The following is a 19,294-nucleotide window of genomic DNA, read 5'->3' as shown; positions in this document are numbered from 1 at the left end:
TAATAGTCAAAAATGAATCACACATAAAAGGAAAGAAGCTAAACCTAATAAAGGAAATTCAAAAGAGTTGAAACGAATTCTATGAACAGGCCAGGAGAACTAATAATATCAAAAGAAAAATCAAGAATAGGCAGAACACCCTAACTCATATACTGAAGAAGAAAGGTAGGTAAGAACTAACAAGAAACAGGAAAACCGGATTTAAACTAATTTTAAATAGAAGAAAATTCAAATATTAGATGAAACGAAAAACCAAACTAGAAAATTTACCAATTTTTGAACAGCCTTTCCTATTTCAATCAGAAGATGATATAAATCAACCATTCTTGTCAAGAATAGTCAAATATATCAGCTCTTTGGTGAAAATTATACCCAAAACTTTAGAGAAACGGAGAAGAAACTAAAACCCGCTCAGGTTCCAGACTTTTACATTCTATATTCGAAAGTTTGGGGATCTTTTGAAGGGAAAGGAGTGTGGATTAGTGATGTGAGGGTAGAGGTGAGCTATGGTGTAAATTTGGTAGGGATTGGGGTGGCGCCGCCGTACACGCGGAGGCGCGCGGCTAGGGTTTCACGATTCGAAGTTTTGGTTGGGATTTGAAGAAAAAACCAGTTATGGATTTGTTTTGAGGAGGCTGAAGATGGTGTAGGGTGTAAATTTGGGGTTGTTGGAGCTTCACCGCCGCCGTGGGGCGATTTCCGGCGGCGGTCTAGGGCGGAGCCGATGAGGCATCTCTGATAGAGTGGGGTGAGACGAGAGAGATGATTGGAATTGGGGGGGGGGGGTAGGCTTATCGACCATTTTATATCAAAGCTTAACCTAGTTCCGAGCCGTTGGATCAAGTATCCTCGACGGCTTAGATCCAATAGAACTAAACGACGTCGTTTTGGGACGGGGAAGGCTGGACCCGGGTAGGAGCGGGTTTGGGCTGGGAGCGGTTTGGAAGGTTTGGGGTTTGGGCTTGAGTGTTCGAACGAAAATGGCCCAATGTTGGCATCCCTTTGCTTCTTTATTTTTTATTTCTTTTTATTTGTTTTTCTTCCTTTCTTTTTGTATTTTATTTATTATTTGTTTTCATTTTGTATTTTATGTATTTTTAGATTTCATTAAAAATTCAAAACTAAGCTAATTAATTCCTACAAAATTGATTAAATCCTATTTAAAAGTAGACTCAAAATTTAACAATTAAAATGCAAAAAAATGGACTATTTTTGTCATTTTTTCATATTTTGTTCTAAAAACAACTTAACCACTAAATAATCCTAAAATAGGAAATTAAATTCTAAATGCAAATGTCAAGTGTAAATTTTTATATTTTCATATGCATTAAAATGCACAATAAAATGCAACAATTAACAGAAAATACACAAAATTCACCAAAGTGTAAAATAATGAAAGAAAAATTATTTTGTTTGGATTTTGGGAATAATTCATATATTAGGGAAAAATTCACGTGCTCACAGAGATAGCGAAGTGTTTGCCTCTAAAGTAGGCCAAGAAGACCATATCCTGTTAATATCACTGTTACCTGCTCATCTAGCTCGGCCGAATTTTTTTGAGCTTTGGCCCATTTCATCCCGGAGGTCCCTAGATCTTCTTCGTTTTGGTTATAGAGGAGCCTCAGGGGCCTTCTCTTCCCTCGAACCTTTTCCTGAGCTCGACCTCACATTGGTCAGCTCGGCTCTAAACTGACAATAGCCTATACATGAAGTGAAAATATGTCATCAAAGGAAAGTAAGAAAGAAAAATTACAGCGATAAAAGTTAATATTTACCTAAGAAAGTAGACGTTGAGCCTCTTCGAAGATGGTGATGCATCATTAAGGTCGGTGGTATCCTCAATCCCAGCATAGCAACATGAAAGGGATCTTCTCGAGGGACCTTGCTCGGATCGGGCATACGCAGAGCGTTAGCATCTTCGATTGCCTCCTCGGATTAAGATGGTAGATAAAGGGAGTGACTTGTTGTCATGGCCCCGCTCTTTCACTCGGTGCGTTCTGATTGGATTCGAGGGTTCCCGCACTTCCCTTCGGGTATATTTGTTGAAGGCGAAGGAACGATCTCAATCACCGGGAGCACGAGGGCCTTGCCTAAATCTTTCTTAGGGTCCCTCATCACGGGGTGTGGTCTCTATTTCGGAGGGCTTAGAGGCCTCGATTGGTCTCTGTATACGGCTAAAATTGGAGAGCCCAGTTTTGTGATCACTGTGACATTCTGTAGCTTCACCTTAAAGGCCCGGGACACAACTCAAGGTTTCGACTCGAGGGTTCTTTATGTCCGACCTCTTGGAAGCACAAAATCGGTGGCTACCAAGAATAAACGGGAGGTTCTCTAGGCACATGGTCAAAGCTAACAACACCTGCAAGAACAGTACTAGTTCGTACCGGACTGGTGAGTAGATGTACCAGCTACGTTTCTTGTTAATAATTACACATGTACCATGTTGGGAATCCCCCCTCCTTATAAGGAGACCCTTGTTATTTCTTGCAGACACATTGATATTCAATACAAGAACAAGAACATTCTCTGCTCTCTAACTTAAACTATTCTCCCTTGATCTTATTACTTATATTTATTACATTGCTTACATTTATTGTGTTTCATTGATTGTTCTTCATTTAATAACTCATCATTGATCATAAAGGGCCCTCATCAAAGCTCTAGAAACTCTTAGTCCTTCATCGGCTACCACAACCTAACGCTTTAACTTGACCTCGAGGCCAGTATAGGCTAGCTCGAGACCCGACTCTCGTCCACTCGGTTTGCTTGTCACACTATCTTCAAGCTCTTATCTTATTTTCTAGTCTCACACTCAGCATCTACTGCCTAACAACTAGCATAAAAATAAATCACATATATTTTTAGAACCACATAATCAAATCTAATTGCAATTGCCATTTCAAGGTAAAAAATTCGGCGCCCACCGTGGGGCTAAAAACCAATACTGATTGTTTTCGTGCAGGTTTATTAAATAACGCAAGTTATCCTTCACACTTTTTCTTGTCAAGATCTTTGATTTCAGGTCAAAATGTCCAACTCTGTGAATGCACATGAAAACAACGATCCTGAGGACCATGGAGAGAATGGTGTAGCTATCGGTTGTACCACCAGGAAACCATGAGGATGCACCATAACTAATTCCCGTGGATATGGTCTACGCAACGCCTAACACGTCCGATGTAGGCTCCCACACTAACTGGAGTTTATGCCAAAAAAACCACTAAGACGCTAAAAAAACCCCGGTTTGGGAGGACAAGAGGTTAGCCTTCACGTCATCTTTGAGATGTTACAGGCACAGCCGCCGGCAATTGCTCAACTGCAAAGCCATAAAAAAAACTCCAAGCACAGCAGCGCCGCAAATGACCCCTCATGCCGAACAGTGTACCAGGAAGATCAAGCAACAACGGGTCAGCAACCGACCCTGCTATCATATAGATGCTCGAGGACCTCACAAAGAGGATTCAATCGCGGTCGAAAAGAAATAGAAGCCAATGACAAAAAGTGGAGACCTTACAATTCAAGGATCGATCAAATTCGGGCGCACCCCCGATCCTGAAGGGTGTATTATTCCAAGAAATTCGCACAAAACCATTCCCACAAAAAGCTGCTCCAAAGCCCATCTCGAAGAATTCAGACATGCCCGATCTTCGAAGTACAACGAACTTCAGACCCCAAGGAGCAACATCACTGCTTACACTTGTGTGGTGAAGGGCAACGACCTAAAGGACGACGAGATTGAATCTGCCCTACTAAAAAGTTTGGAGAAACACTTTCAAAAGGGGCCATAATGTGGTATCACAACCTAGATCCAAATTCGATAGATTTGTTTGCCTGCTGGCAGATTCTTTTATAAAGGCACATGTCTGTTCCATCAAGGTTGCTGCAAGGAAATCCGACGTCTTTCAAAATCAAACAGAGGGAAAACGAGATGTTACGGGAGTTTGCATCTCGCTTTCACATGGAGCAAATAGAATTACCACCAGCTCCGAAGATTGGGCAGTGCGGACCTTCACCAGTTTTGAACGAACGAAGCTCGGTGGCTTTGAAGCAGCTTGAAGCAGAACTTGGTTGGATATCCCGCCGTGACTTGGTCGGATGTCCACAACCGATATCAATCAAAGATTAGGTTCGAGGACGGCCAACTAGGAGCCCCCTCGGGCTCAGTATATCCTAGCAGGCTCTTGGCAAGGAACCAAGACAAACAAGGAAAGGTTACCAACCATACACTGAAGATCGAAGAAACGCCCCAAGGCGTAACATACCCCAACAATGATCAAAGGACAAATCGCGGTCAGAAATTCTCGGGGACTCATGAGGAGAGCTGGATTAGAAAACATATAGGACCGACGGAGGAACCCTGATTGTCTGATACAACTTCAACATTGATGTTTCAGACATCGTATCTGCCATCGGTAAAATCAGAGTCACCAGGTGGCCAAAACATGTACTATCAGAACCGTCGCAAAGGAACCCTACTTGGTGTGTGAATTTCAATGCACACACGTCAATGACCGGAGATTTACAGACAACTCGAGAAGAAGTAGCCCAACTAATCAACAAAATGGCACCTCCGAGATTTCCTCTGCGACTGGAGCCAAGAATCAATTTCGGGAAAGAGATATGCAACAGGAAAAAATGAAACAGTGAGCCACAACATGTCATCCACAAAATCGTTTGAGGAATCGACATCCCGCAGGAACCCATTGTCAAAAGAACAAGAATATCCATCACCAGGGAGAAGCGAACTCGAGGTTACATTACCCGAAGACGCTCTCACATTCAGCGACAAGGACGTTGAGACCCTTGTCTTAGCATCTCTCTCTTAAGGTAAAAGAGTTGGGATTTACAAGAATTAAATAATAATTAATTTTTTAACAATTTCAATACAGGACATCCCATAATTACCCCAAAACCCGGTGTCATAAGTGCATGAGCATCAACTAGGAATATAAAATAAAATACAGTATCTGTCCGGAATACAAATTGGACAGGAGAAATATAAATACTCTGAAGGAGACTGCTGACTGCGGGTCGTAAAATGGAGTGCAGCTCACCTAAGTCCTCGCATGTATACACGCCTCTGCTCTCACAAGGCCACTAAACATATATGTACCTGCATAAAAATGTGCAGCAAGTGTAGTATGAGTACGAGAATCCACGTGTACCCCGTAAGTATCTAGCCTAAGCCTTAAGGAGTAGTGACAAGAGGTCGGCATCGACACTCACCAGTGGTCCAATAATATCAGGTACAATATAAGGGTAAATAAACATGAGGCAGAGTAAATAAATAAAATAAACAAGCATAAAATACGTTATACAAATTCCCCTATTTACAATGAACTCGAGCTTCCCATCAGAAATTCCCTCCTTAACCGGAGCACATATATCGGTGTAGTGGATCTCATCAAATAGATTGTCCCAATTCAAATNTACTTATTTGTTTTCATTTTGTATTTTATGTATTTTTATGATTTTATTAAAAATTCAAAACTAAGCTAATTAATTCCTACAAAATTGATTAAATCCTATTTAAAAGTAGACTCAAAATTTAACAATTAAAAATGCAAAAAAATGGACTATTTTTGTCATTTTTTCATATTTTGTTCTAAAAACAACTTAACCACTAAATAATCCTAAAATAGGAAATTAAATCCTAAATGCAAATGTCAAGTGTAATTTTTTATATTTTCATATGCATTAAAATGCACAAATAAAATGCAACAATTAACAGAAAATAACACAAAATTCACCAAAGTGTAAAATAATGAAAGAAAAATTATTTTGTTTGGATTTTTGGGAATAATTCATATATAGGGAAAAATCACGTGCTCACAGAGATAGCGAAGTGTTTGCCTCTAAAGTAGGGCCAAGAAGACCATATCCTGTTAATATCACTGTTACCTGCTCATCTAGCTCGGCCGAATTTTTTTGAGCTTTGGCCCATTCATCCCGGAGGTCCCTAGATCTTCTTCGTTTTGGTTATAGAGGAGCCTCAGGGCCTTCTCTTCCCTCGAACCTTTCCTGAGCTCGACCTCACATTGGCTCAGCTCGGCTCTAAACTTGACAATAGCCTATACATGAAGTGAAAATATGTCAGTCAAAGGAAAGTAAGAAAGAAAAAATTACAGCGATAAAAGTTAATATTTACCTAAGAAAGTAGACGTTGAGCCTCTTCGAAGATGGTGGATGCATCATTAAGGTCGGTGGTATCCTCAATCCCAGCATAGCAACCATGAAAGGGATCTTCCTCGAGGACCTTGCTCGGATCGGGCATACGCAGAGCGTTAGCATCTTCGATTGCCTCCTCGGATTAAGATGGTAGATAAAGGGAGTGACTTGTTGTCATGGCCCCGAGCTCTTCACTCGGGGCGTTCTGATTGGATTCGAGGGTTCCCGCACTCTCCCCTTCGGGTATATTTGTTGAAGGCGAAGGAACGATCTCAATCACCGGGAGCACGAGGGCCTTGCCTAAATCTTTCTTAGGGGTTCCCTCATCACGGGGTGTGGTCTCTATTTCGGAGGGCTTAGAGGCCTCGATTGGTCTCTGTATACGGCTAAAATTGGAGAGCCCAGTTTTGTGATCACTGTGACATTCTGTAGCTTCACCTTAAAGGCCCGGGACACAACTCAAGGTTCGACCTCGAGGGTTCTTTATGTCCGACCTCTTGGAAGCACAAATCGGTGGCTACCAAGAATAAACGGGAGGTTCTCTAGGCACATGGTCAAAGCTAACAACACCTGCAAGAACAGTACTAGTTCGTACCGGACTGTTGAGTAGATGTACCAGCTACGTTTCTTTGTAATAATTACACATGTACCATGTTGGGAATCCCCCCTCCTATATAAAGGAGACCCTTGTTATTTCTTGCAGACACATGATATTCAATACAAGAACAAGAACATTCTCTGCTCTCTAACTTAAACATATTCTCCCTTGATCTTATTACTTATATTTATTACATTGCTTACATTTATTGTGTTTCATTGATTGTTCTTCATTTATAACTCATCATTGATCATAAAGGGCCCTCATCAAAGCTCCTAGAAACTCTTAGTCCTTCATCGGCTACCCACAACCTAACGCTTTAACTTGACCTCGAGGCCCAGTATAGGCTAGCTCGAGACCCCGACTCTCGTCCACTCGGTTTGCTTGTCACACTATCTTCAAGCTCTTATCTTATTTTCTAGTCTCACACTCAGCATCTACTGCCTAACAACTAGCATAAAAATAAATCACATATTTTTAGAACCACATAATCAAATCTAATTGCAATTGCCATTTTCAAGGTAAAAAATTCGGCGCCCACCGTGGGGCTAAAAACAATACTGATTGTTTTCGTGCAGGTTTATTAAATAACGCAAGTTATCCTTCACACTTTTTCTTGTCCAAGAATCTTTGATTTCAGGTCAAAATGTCCAACTCTGTGAATGCACATGAAAACAACGATCCTGAGGACCATGGAGAGAATGGTGTAGCTATCGGTGTACCACCAGGAAACCATGAGGATGCACCATAACTAATTCCCGTGGATATGGTCTCACGCAACGCCTAACACGTCGATGTAGGCTCCCACACTAACTGGAGTATATGCCAAAAAAACCACTAAGACGCTAAAAAAACCCCGGTTTGGGAGGAACAAGAGGTTAGCCTTCACGTCATCTTTGAGATGTTACAGGCACAGCCGCCGGCAATTGCTCAACTGCAAAGCCATAAAAAAACTCCAAGCACAGCAGCGCCGCAAATGACCCCTCATGCCGAACAGGTACCAGGAAGATCAAGCAACAACGGGTCAGCAACCGACCCTGCTATCATATAGATGCTCGAGGACCTCACAAAGAGGATTCAATCGGTCGAAAAGAAGATAGAAGCCAATGACAAAAAGGTGGAGACCTACAATTCAAGGATCGATCAAATTCCGGGCGCACCCCCGATCCTGAAGGGTGTATATTCCAAGAAATTCGCACAAAAGCCATTCCCACAAAATGCTGCTCCAAAGCCCATCTCGAAGAAATTCAGAATGCCCGATCTTCCGAAGTACAACGGAACTTCAGACCCCAAGGAGCACATCACTGCTTACACTTGTGTGGTGAAGGGCAACGACCTAAAGGACGACGAGATTGAATCTGCCCTACTAAAAAAGTTTGGAGAAACACTTTCAAAAGGGGCCATAATGTGGTATCACAACCTAGATCCAAATTCGATAGATTTGTTTGCCATGCTGGCAGATTCTTTTATAAAGGCACATGTCTGTTCCATCAAGGTTGCTGCAAGGAAATCCGACGTCTTCAAAATCAAACAGAGGGAAAACGAGATGTTACGGGAGTTTGCATCTCGCTTTCACATGGAGCAAATAGAATTACCACCAGTCTCCGAAGATTGGGCAGTGCGGACCTTCACCCAGTTTTGAACGAACGAAGCTCGGTGGCTTTGAAGCAGCTGAAGCAGAACTTGGTTGGATATCCCGCCGTGACTTGGTCGGATGTCCACAACCGATATCAATCAAAGATTAGGTTCGAGGACGACCAACTAGGAGCCCCCTCGGGCTCAGTATATCCTAGCAGGCTCTTGGCAAAGGAACCAAGGACAAACAAGGAAAGGTACCAACCATACACTGAAGATCGAAGAAACGCCCCAAGGCGTAACATACCCCAAAATGATCAAAGGACAAATCGCGGTCAGAATTCTCGGGGACTCATGAAGAGAGCTGGATTAGAAAAACATATAGGACCGACGGAGGAACCCTGATTGTCTGAATACAACTTCAACATTGATGTTTCAGACATCGTATCTGCCATCGGTAAAATCAGAGTCACCAGGTGGCCAAAACATGTACTATCAGAACCGTCGCAAAGGAACCCTACTTGGTGTGTGAATTTCAATGCACACACGGTCATAGGACCGGAGATTACAGACAACTCCGAGAAGAAGTAGCCCAACTAATCAACAAATGGCACCTCCGAGATTTCCTCTGCGACTGAGCCAAGAATCAATTTCGGGAAAGAGATGCAAACAGGAAAAATGAAACAGTTGAGCCACAACATGTCATCCACAAAATCGTTTGAGGAATCGACATCCCGCAGGAACCCATTGTCAAAAGAACAAGAATATCCATCACCAGGGAGAAGCGAACTCGAGGTTACATACCCGAAGACGCTCTCACATTCAGCGACAAGGACGTTGAGACCCTGTCTTAGCCTCATAACGACGCATTGGTAATTTAATTTCTTGCAGATACATTTCAAATTAAGCGTGTGCTTGTGGATCCAGGTAGCTCGGCCAACATTATCAGGTCGAGGGTGGTGGAGCAGCTCAGACTTCTCGACCAGATCGTGCCCGCCTCTCGAGTCCTCAACGGATTCAACATGGCAAGCGAGACAACGAAAGGGAATCACCTTTCCGGTCAACATGGCCGGCACAACCCAAAATGTCAAACTTCATGTCATCGAAGGAGACATGAGGTACAACGCCTTGCTCGGAAGGCCATGGATACACTGCATGAGAGCAGTACCATCAACTCTTTATCAAATGCTGAGGTTTCCGACGAAGGATGGAATATAGACTGTGTACGGGGAACAGCATGCAACAAGGGAGATGTTCGTGGTGCACGATGTGGCACCAGCATCGACGCCTCCAACATCGAAGGAACCGGAGGATAAGTAAACAGTGAAGTAGCAACCACAAGCTACATTCTCGGCTGTACTAGAATAAATGAGCAAAGGACTGTACCGCATCCCCGGAGCAAGCGGTTGAAGCAATTCGAGGCATGAAGAACCATCTCCACTAAGGCATAATCGTCTCCCCTTTTATTTACATCTTACACTAACCTATGTGCAGGAGTCCGGTTAGAACAATCGAAGCACTTTCCAGCTTGAAGACCTTAGGTTTCAAAGCAAGCATTGCACTCTTTTCCTTTGATCGGATTTTATCCCAAGAAGGGTTTTACCGGCAAGGTTTTTAACGAGGCAAGATCAATTACTACCTATGGAGAACGTAACAAGTATTCTAGGCTTCTCTTCAATCAACCTCGAATATTGGGGGCATCCCCCTGGGAGGTCACCTCCTCGGAGAAGTCAAGTTGAGCCAAAAAAGGGTCTCGATAGGAAAATGATGTATCGGGCCAAACGGTCGAATGAACCGTATACGCATAGAATAATTGAACCCTTGACGATAAAAACATGTATACTTGTGCCACGTAATCAAGGAATATTTTTCTATCAAAACACTTTGCGCTTCAAAGAATCTGCAAGACCTCAAGTAAGGCATGACCGCTATTTTTTCAAAAAACGGCTCCAGGGCGAGAAATTTTCCAAACATTCCGGAACTGGCATCAAATACTCGAAGCAATAAGACCTCCAGGTCGGAAACCTTGAGCCTATAAGCCCTCAATGAAGAAACATCAAGTTTACAAGAACGACTCCAGAGCCAAAAACTGTCGCCAACTGTCACCCCATCGAGCTACCAGAAACTCAAGGCCGTAAGACAATAAGCGGGCAACCTCGATCTCGAAAGCCCTCCATATGGCAATACTAGAAAATGTAAGACCTCCATGAGGCATTATCAACAGTAAAAGACTTCTACAGGGCAACCTCGAGCCCATAAGACCTCCATAAGGCAATACCAAATCTGTAAGACCTCAAGCAAGGCATGAATTATACTAGTGCAAAGTAACCTATCTGTAAGACCTCAAGTAAGGCATGTTCAAACTTATAAGACCTTACAAAAGGCATAATCCTGATCGTAAAGTTAAGGCTATATATTCGAACTTGTAAGACCCTTAAAAAGGCATACCCTGGATATAAACACCGAAGCTACGGCCAAACACAATGACTACGGTCATAAGGCTCCGGCCAAACTAACACGACTCGGGGACGCCCGACCGTCGCCATAAAATCACAGGCCTTCAAATTACTTCGAAAAGAACCGGTTAATCGGGCTAACATTGACACAAGCAAAAGAGCTTCGATCATGTCTGCTCCAAACATGTATATGGCAAAATCGAAAGGTCTAATTTCTCGTCATTAAAGCATTTTTGAAGATCATCTCGAGGCCTCGAGGCTACGAGACTATGGTCGAGTTCCCTCCCTCGAGGTTCTTTGGCGCCCGACCTAAGGACAATGTTGGTCGCGGTCATGATGGGGATGGGGAGTTCGCTAGGTATGCAGCTAGTGTTGGCAGAGTCTAGTGTCATCTAGTTGTCCCATCCCCCTATCTTTATAATTAATGCTATGTTGGGATTCCCCTCCTATATAAGAACATTCTCTTTTCTCTATAACATATTCTCTTGATATTATTGCTCTCGTTTATTACATTCATACTTGTTCTTCATTTGTTGCTTATCATTGGCCATAAAAAGCCTTCGTTGATTATCTTACAACGGTTAGCCCTTCCCCGGTTACCCTTAGTAGCTCGAGCCCGAGCCATGAAATCGACCTCGAGACCTCGCATCGGTCTGTCCGAGGCCCAGATTGGCTAGCTCATCGGTCTGATTATAGCTCTATCTTTAGCTCGCATTTCGTCTCTAAATTCCGTGCACATAACATCATCCGCATAAACAAATAGCATAAAAATAGATCACGTATTTTTAGAGTCCCATCAACAAATTTAATTGTTATTCATTTTCATGGTAAACAGCTTGGCGCCCACCGTGGGGCTAAAAATAATAGTAATTATTTTCTTGCCGGTTTCATTACACAACGCAAGTTATCTTTCACGCTTTTTCTTGTCCCAAGATCTTTGATTTCAGGTCGTATTGTCTGATTCAGTGAACAACACTATTGAGAACCACAGAGAGAATGGTGTAGCTGTTCCAGGTGTTAGTGAACCACCACAAAACCTTGAGAACGCACCAGGATAAATTCTGGTTGACGGAGTCTCATGCGACGCTCGACACATCGAAATAAGCTCCCAGACTAACAGGAGCATACACCAAGGTGACCAACAGGAAGCCCAAAAAACCCCGGCTCGGGAAGAACGGGAAGTTAGCCTTCATGTTATTTTTGAAATGTTGCAAGCACAACAGCTGGCTATTGCTCAGCTGCAAAGTCACCAGATGACTCCTAGCACGGCTGCACCGGGGATAGCTCCCCCAGCCGAACAGGTATCGGAGAAGTCAAGCAATAATGGGTCGATAGCCGATCCCACCTACGAAAAAATGCTCGAAGACCTCACTAGAAGGATCGAATCAGGCAAAAAAATGATAGAAGCCAACGATAAAAAGGTCGAGACTTACTCAAGGGTCGACCAAATTCCAGGAGCACCCCCGATTCTGAAAGGTATCAATTCGAAGAAGTTCGTACAAAGGTTGTTCCTAGAGGAAGCGGCCTCGAAACCCATTCCAAAGAAGTTCAGAATGCCAGAACTCCCTAAATACAGTGGGACCTCAGACCCCAATGAGCACATTACTGCTTACACTTGCGCGGTAAAGGGAAACGACATAAAAGACGATGAGATCGATCTATTCTATCGAAAAAATTTGGAGAAACACTTTCTAAAGGGGAGATGATGTGGTATAATAACTTGGCCCCAAACTCTATAGACTCATTTGCCATGTTGGCGGATTCCTTTATAAAGGCGTATGCCGGGGCCATCAAGGTGGCCACTAGGAAATCCGACGTCTTCAAAATCAAGCAGAAAATGCTGCAGGAATTTGTGTCTCGTTTTCAGGTGGGTTCCTGATTACCAACACTTGAATTACTGTTTCCTTTCGTTCTCCATGTGGGCTCCTGATTACCAACACTTGAACTGCTTCCCTTCATTCTTCAGGTGGGCTCCTAATTACCGACACTTGAACTGCAGCTTCCTTTCGTTCTCCAGGTGGGTGCCTGATTTCAACAAAATAGACAAAACAAAGAGAATTTTCTGTCCCAGTTTGGTAGCTGGGCACATCTGTGAGTGTTAATTGAATCATGTTACCAAATATCTCTAAAAGTATGTAAGCTAGATTCCGATTATCCAGGAGGGTCCTGAAAACTCCTAGTTAAATGACAGTTTTAAAGCTAAGGTATGACTTCCGCTAAACTTTGTTATCTATGAAGGTCTTACAATTAAATCCCATTATACAGGAGGGTCCTGAAAATCAAAATCAAGTTTTATCTTAAGAGTGACAACTTTAAGGCTAAATTATACTTCCCTATAGCAGAACTTACGCCAAATCGTGTTATCTAATGGAGGTCTTAAAGCTAAGTCCCATTATTCAGGAGGGTTCTGAAAATTTTAAATTGAATCCTATCCTAAGAATGAAAACTTCAAAGCCAACTTACATTTCTTTGGGGTAATATTTATGCTATATCTTGTCACTCATGAATGTCTTGAATTTTAACTAAGTCCCATTATCCAGGAGGGTCCTGAGAATTTATGGTCAAACCTGTCTGGTGCTTGCTTTTCCTTACGGAGGGTTTCTCCGAAACAAACAAAATTTTCTGCCCCTGTTTCAAATCAAAGAAAAATCTTGTCAGTTGAAAATGTGGTGGTTAGTTTGTGTCATTCTTGCTGAAGGTGGCTCATCCCTTGCCGTGCTTTACTTTGACTGACTACCTTGAAGTGGCCAAGAATTGTTTGATCTTCTGGCTGATCCTCAACCGCAGGACCCTGGATGACCCGAGTGCTCTATACCCAAACCGTTCTTTTACATTGCTGACCCTTTTATCTGAAACTCTGCCTCTCCCACGAAATTATTGAACCATTCCACCGATTGAACTTTTACTGACACTTTATGTCCCACTTTACATCATACTATCTCTAGCATGTTCTAGCCGCCCTGTGCTTTGTGCAATTTTGGAAGTTGGTAGTGAGCTTTGAAATTCTTTCTTTCTTGCTTAAACAAAACTAACATTGGAAACATCTTAGAGAAATACAATAAGAAATGAAATGCAATGACCCTGAGAGTTAGGAATAAGGAAGAAAAATCCAAAACTGGATGACTGTTTGAAGGGGAAAAAGATAAGAGACTTATCTGAGTGGAGCAACTGGTACCAATGATCATGACATGCATTTCGCATTAATTAACCATGTCTGTCCAACCAATCAGCTTTCAGTTATCATACCTTGCCCCAGGATCTCCATAACCCAATTTCTTTGCCCAATCACTGACCTTGTTCGGCCTGCGGTGCCCTAAAGGGTTTTCACCAACAAACCTCTCTCATTTATTCATCTCTCGACTCACCGTCGCCTTACGGTGCCTGTGAGGGTTTTCACCAATAAGACTCTCTCATTTTAATTTCTCTCAGCTTCTGTCGCCTTACAGTGCCCGCGATGGTTTTTTCCAATAAGACTCTCTCATTTTTCATTTTTCCTGCTTAAACTGGACTGTTACCCCTGACATGCATCACCTTTACTTGCTTGACTTGGCATCTCTCGAAGATTGATCGGAAGGTTTTGGACCGTAATGAGGGCTTTGGACAGGGTTAGAAAGAAAAGATATCAAAAAGGCTCAAAATAATTCAAATGGGTTCAAAGTTACAACTTTTGGAATCAGATTTCATACAACAACCACAAATTCTGCCCCACTTTCTTTGCTTGGGGACTTTTGAATTTTTATTTTGATAGGACCGAGCCGTGAGGCTGCCTACGTATCCTTAAAAGGAATCAGGTCGAATGTAGTTCATGGCATAGGAATTGCTTTGTGGTTGTTACTTCATTTTTTCTTTTCTTCCCTTTTCTTTTTCTATTTCTTTTTTATTATTATTTTTATCTTTTTCTTTCTTTCCTCTTCCTTTTGTTTTTTTTCTTCCCTTTTCTTTTCTCTTCTCTTTTCTTCCTTTCTTCTTTACAGAATATCACTACTGATTCCAATGGAGGGGTATGAAAGGGAATAAATAAGGCTCAAAGGGGTAACAAAGGATAAAGTGTTTAGATAACAGAACAAAATGCCTTCGTCATGCCAATCTTCAAAATATTCAAAGTACAAACAAATACAATCTAAACCAAAGAAATCATACATAATATCTCATGACTACATCAGAATTGATAGCCATGTCTACACATTTGCCTTCTATATCTGTTAAATACAAAGCACCATTGGAAAACACTCTTGTTACAATGAACGGCCCCTGCCAATTTGGGGCGAACTTGGCTTTTGCTTCGACCTGGTGTGGAAGGATGCGTTTCAATACTTGCTGACCCACTTCAAATTTCTGGGGACGCACCTTTTTGTTGTACGCTCTTGCCATTCTCTTTTGATATAACTGGCAATGACACACTGCCGCCAATCTCTTCTCATCAATCAAACTCAATTGCTCCAGACGGGTTTTGACCCACTCATCATCATCAATTTCGGCCTCAGCAACACTCCGAAGGGATGGGATTTCAACTTTTGTGGGTATCACTGCTTCAGTGCCATATACCAACAAATAAGGAGTTGCACCTACTGAAGTGCGATAACCCAACAATGCAAAGGGTAACTTTTCATGCCATTGCCTGGAACCTTCCACCATTTTCCGAAGTATCTTCTTTATGTTCTTGTTGGCTGACTCGACTGCTCCATTTGCCTTGGGGCAATATGGGGTTGAATTGCGATGTGTAATCTTAAACTGTTGACATACCTCTTTCATCAAATGACTGTTGAGATTAGCACCATTATCTGTGATGATCACCTTTGGGATCCCTAACCGACAAATGATATTTGAGTGAACAAAATCGGCCACTCCTTTCTTGGTCAAGAACTTAAAAGTTTTAGCTTCAACCTACTTGGTGAAATAATCAATGGCTACCAGAATGAACCTGTGCCCATTGGATGCTGCTGGCTCAATTGGTTCAATGACATCCATGCCCCAAGAAACGAAGGGCCATGGTGCAGACATTGTGTGCAGTTCGGATGGCGGAGAATGAATCAAATCTCCGTGTACTTGGCATTGATGGCACTTGCACACAAAACTGATACAATGTTGCTCCATGGTGAGCCAATAATAACCTGCTCGAAGAATTTTCTTCGCCAGAACATACCCTTTCATATGAGGTCCAGAGACTCGGAAATGGACTTCGGTCATGATAGCCGTGGCCCGTCTAGCATATATGCATCTTAACAATCCAAGATCTGGAGTTCTTTTATACAAAACCCCTCCACTGAAGAAAAATCCATTTGCCAACCGTCGAATTGTTCTCTTATGATCCCCCGTGGCTTGCACCGGATATACCCACATTTTGATGTACTCCCTGATATCGTGGAACCACAACTCACCATCAAGTTCTTCTTCCACCATGTTATAGTAAGCATGCTGATAGCGGACTTAAATATGCAGAGGGTCGACATAAGCTTTGTCCGGATGGTGCAACATTGATGCCAAGGTATCCAAAGCATCGGCAACCTCATTATGGATCCTTGGAATATGCCTGAAATCTACTGATCGAAACCGTTGACAAAGATCATGCAAACATTGTCGGTACGGTATGAGCCCGCGTTTCCCATTCTCCTTGAATCTGGTGCACTAGAAGGTCCGAGTCTCCCAAGACTAAGACATCCTGCACACACATGTCTACAGCTATTCTGAAACCCAAAATGCATGCCTCGTACTCAGAAATAAGTACAACTCCTATCCCAACGCCTTTCATGTTGGCAGCTCCATCAAAGAAAAGTTTCCAACCTGGTTTTTCAGTCTGCTCGAAATCGTCAATATGCATCACCTCTTCATTGGGAAAATAAGTTCTTAATGATTCGTACACTTCGTCGACCGAGTTTTCAGCCAAATGATCAGCCAATGCTTGGGCTTTCATCGCGGTCCGAGTCACATAGATAATGTCAAACTCCGTGAGCAAGATTTGCCGTTTTGCAAGCCTTCCTGTGGGCGTGGGCTTCTGAAATATGTACTTTAAGGGATCCAAGCAAAAGATGAGGTAAGTAGTGTAGGATGACAAATAATGCTTCAACTTCTGTGCTACCCAAGTTAGGGCGCAACACGTCCTTTAAAGGTGAGTGTACTTAACCTCATAGGAAGCGAACTTCTTGCTGAGAAATAGATGGCTTGTTCCTTCCTGCCAATGACATCATGTTGACCCAATACACAGCCAAACGAATTGTCCAGGACTGTCAAATACAGAATTAAGGGCCTCCTGAGTTCCGGCGGGACCAACACAGGTGGGTTTGACAAATATTCTTTGATCTTATCAAATGCTTCCTGGCATTCATCAGTCAATTTGACCGTAACATCCTTCTTCAACAGCTTAAAGATTGGCTCACAAGTTGTCGTGAGTTGAGTAATAAACCTGCTGATGTAATTTAATCGCCCGAGCAAACTCATCACCCCAGTCTTGTTCCTTGGAGGTGGCAATTCTTGAATGGCTTTGATCTTTTATGGGTCCAACTCAATGCCACGACGACTGACTATAAATCCCAATAGTTTCCCAGATGGAACACCAAATGCGCATTTCGCAGGCTTGAGCTTTTGATTGTACCTGCAGAGCCTCTGGAAAAATTTCCTCAAATATTTGACGTGGTCAGACTGCTTCCTGGACTTTATGATCACATCATCCACGTAGACCTCAATTTCCTTGTGTATCATGTCATGGAATATGGTCATCATCGCCCTCATGTAAGTTGCCCAAGTGTTTTTCAGACCGTATGGCATCACTCGGTAGCAATAATTTCCCCATGGTGTGATGAATGCTGTCTTTTCCGCATCCTCCTCATCCATTAAGATCTGATGATACCCCGCATAGCAATCCACAAAAGACCCAATCTCATGCTTGGCACAATTATCAATCAAAATGTGAATATTTGGCAGTAGGAAATTGTCCTTTGGACTTGCTTTGTTGAGGTCACGGTAATCAACACACACTCTAGTTTACCATCTTTCTTCGGCACAGGCACAACATTGGTTAACCACGTGGGATACCGTGTGAATCGAATGACCTTTGCTAAAAGCTGCTTTGCGACTTCTTCTTTAATCTTTACACTCATGTCAGTTTTGAACTTTATCTGCTTCTGCTTGACGGGAGGGAATGCCGGGTCAGTAGGCAATTTTTGAACCACCAAGTCAGTGCTTAGACCCGGCATGTCGTCATATGACCATGCAGAAATATCTTTATATTCAAACAATGCTTTAATTATTTCTTCTCTGATCTGTGGCTCAAGATGGACACTTATCTTTGTTTCTCTGACATTATCTGGGTCCCCTAAGTTGATTGCTTCTGTATCATTCAAGTTAGGCTTGGGTTTTTCTTCAAAATGATTTAGTTCCTTACTATCTCTTCAAAGGCCTCATCCTCATCATATTCTGATTCATCATCACATTCTATATCTTGAATTATTATTTCAGAATTAGATCGAATTTTAAGACGAGGCTGAAGACTCCTCATGCATGTCATGTCATTGAAACCATCATAAAAAGAACTGTACAGGGAAGAAAAGAAAAACAAAATAAAACTATCAAGAATGATGGAAAAGGGAAATTGCATTTCATTGAAAATAAAAGATAACAAGGTTTATACATCCAAACGGACAGAACATAGAATCTGAATTACAACCCTGGAATAATCCAGATAAACTGAAAGAAAATCAAAGCAAACTACAAAAAATCCTTCCGCGTAGGGAGAGGAGTAGCCTTCCAATTATTAAGCTTTGCATTCGGCCCGACAAACTGCACATCTGCTTTGCTAGAACCTTCTCCAATTTCCACCATGTTCGCATCATCGAACAACCTCTGGAACCTTTCAATTAACTCTTCATCAATGTTAACCACAGAACTTGGAACTGTTATCACAGGGCATTTCCTGGCACCGGGCTTGACAAAATACCTAGAGAGACGCGGGATAGGCATTGGAGGTGCCCACGCCCTTTGTTTTAACGCATGTCCCATCTGGAATTTTCTCGACCGACACTGTTTCAAAAACCTGATAGACCCAGGGCCCTTTGTCATCTTCAACCTCAATGAACGGGACAACGGCATCACTGTGAGCACACAAATTATCCTCGCCATGCACGACGATCTCCGATCTATCCCATTCGAACTTGACCATCTGGTGTAGAGTGGACGGGACTGCTTTGGCGGCATGAATCCAAGGTCGACCTAACAGCAAATTGTAGGAGACGGCTACGTCCAGCACCTGGAACTCCATGGTGAATTCCACCGGTCCTATTGTCAAATCAAGCACTATATCACCAACTGAGTCTTTCCCTCCATCGTTAAATCCCCGAACACAGATGCTGTTCTTGTGAATCCTCTCATCATCCACTTTCAACTTGTTCAGAGTAGAGAGGGGGAAAATGTTTACACTGGAACCATTGTCAACCAAACCCTGGTAACCACAGAATCTTCACATTTTACCGTAAGATAGAGAGCTATGTTGTGCTTAGTACCTTCC

The sequence above is a fragment of the Nicotiana attenuata genome, unplaced genomic scaffold (assembly GCF_001879085.1).
Source record: "Nicotiana attenuata strain UT unplaced genomic scaffold, NIATTr2, whole genome shotgun sequence".
Classification (NCBI taxonomy): domain Eukaryota; kingdom Viridiplantae; phylum Streptophyta; class Magnoliopsida; order Solanales; family Solanaceae; genus Nicotiana; species Nicotiana attenuata.
The sequence above is the reverse complement of the archived record's forward strand: the minus strand, read 5'-3'. Positions refer to the sequence as shown.